The following is a 2,111-nucleotide window of genomic DNA, read 5'->3' as shown; positions in this document are numbered from 1 at the left end:
TATATATTAAGTTGCTCAAGCAAGTGGCAAAATATTTAAACTACTCTTCTTACGTTGACAAGCAATCCTTCAGTTCATAAAAAACTTTGTTCGCTGTTACTTTAATTCAGCGCTTGCAGCACAGCAATAGACTCAGTGCGGAAACGATCTCTGCACTGCTGCAGACGCACCGCTACTGGTGAGTACCTCACCTTCAGCATTATAGCCAAATTTTTTCACCCACGCCGGACAGAGACTGTGCCGCTGCATGTTGTGCCAAACCTCTCACGTAAAATCCTTCAACTTCCTCTAAAAAGCCATGGATACATCTGTTCAGAAACATCAAGACATGCACTGTCAAGAAGGAGAAAATCACTGAAATTTCACCACAAATGTGTTTTTAAAACACTTTCCCATAAACTCTTGAACTCTGTGCTTTTCAATGGCCTCATCGCCTGTTGAAGAAGCAGGACGAGAAATCAGAGTTAACAGTATTCATTTGCGCAATACCGCATGTTCAAGAACACGAAGGATGACGGCGTTTAATATCCAGTTATCAGCAGACGGCATGAGCATCTTTAAGTGTAGATGTTGTAAATGATGTCAAGTTCAGTTGTTTTCTCTCATAAGTTGTACTTCCATTTATGATACAATGTGTAAATGTCTATAAATGACAAACGTGTGTAAATGTTTTGCTGACAACTATGGACGTGTTCATCAGAAAGTACTGCCTTCATTCCCCCCCAATGTGACATTATTTTGTATTTAGTCACTTGGCTTTCCTAGCTCATATATCATATTCTAATGCCGTTCTGTTTCATAAGTAAACAGGCCTTTTATAGTGTAAAAAGTGGGGGAAGGAACGATCGATTTCTATGTCTATCGAGATGGAAATATATTGTACTAAACCAACTATTTCCTCTTGTGTTTTTCTGTCAACAGATCTGGCTTTTAAAGATGATTAAATTTTAGTACCTTTTCATTATTTCTGCCAGTTTGTATTTTATTGGTTTATCAAGATTAACAAGATTGTTTTATGTCTCTCCTGGTATGTTCTTAAAAAGCTAATTTCACAGATTGATGGAATAATGGTCTGTAAACCAAAGCAAAATGTTTTGACCTTTTTGAGCTTATTGAGATCCTCCAGGGAATTCATGTTACATTCATGGCAAAAGTAGAGCAGCTTGAACTGCTACTTTAGGACAATGGTAAATGAGGCAAAAATGTGAACCTAGCAATTCTACAACTGACATCAAGGAGTTAAGAACTGGGATTTTATGTACATTTTTATAAACAAACGGGACTTAATAATGTCAATATCAGTTTTCAATGTCAAGAATGATCAAATTGTGAAAAAATCAGCAGACATAAGATTAGCACAAATATAACCTCAGTATTAAAACTAATTAACGTGCATTTTGTTTACATTCAGAAATGTCTTCGTTTCGACATTTTAACAATATTGTAATTACATGAATTACAGTATGCCAGCAAAACAACACTGCCAACATGCAAAGAATTCCTGAGTCTACAAAAGGTGTTTTTTTTTTTTTAAGTTTTTTTTTTTTAGATAAAGTATCCTGTATTTTGTATTTCTTTATGAAGAAGGCCTCGGTCAACAGCACAAAGCAAGAGAGATTAAACACAAGTGTGATACATTACATTTCTTAAAATGTTAGTTTTGCCATTCATTTACCATTTTGTCATAACTTCAAAAGTGAAAACATACCAGTGTTAATTTGTAGGGTTTTGTAGTTTTTTTTAGTTTTTGTTTTTCAAAAAGTCAAGAGTTAATATCATGTCATGTTCATTAATTTTAGTCAAAATTTTGGTTTACAAGAAATAATAAAAATTTAAATAATATATTAACACATATAATATGTGTGTGTGTGCGTTAATATATTAATTAGACTGTGATGATTTACACTCTTAAAAATAAAGGTGCTTCACGATGCCATAGAAGAACCTTTTTGTCTAAATGGTTCCATAAAGAACCTTTAACATATGAAGAACCTTTCTGTTTCACAAAAGGTTCTTTGTGGTGAAAGAAGGTTCTTCAGATTATAAAAAGGTAAGAAAGAGATGGTTCTTTAAAGAACCTTTGACTGAATGGTTCTTTGTGGAACCAAAAA

Source organism: Sinocyclocheilus rhinocerous, unplaced genomic scaffold, assembly GCF_001515625.1.
Source record: "Sinocyclocheilus rhinocerous isolate Xijiao unplaced genomic scaffold, SAMN03320098_v1.1 scaffold1730, whole genome shotgun sequence".
In the NCBI taxonomy this organism is placed as follows: Eukaryota; Metazoa; Chordata; class Actinopteri; order Cypriniformes; family Cyprinidae; genus Sinocyclocheilus; species Sinocyclocheilus rhinocerous.
The sequence above is the reverse complement of the archived record's forward strand: the minus strand, read 5'-3'. Positions refer to the sequence as shown.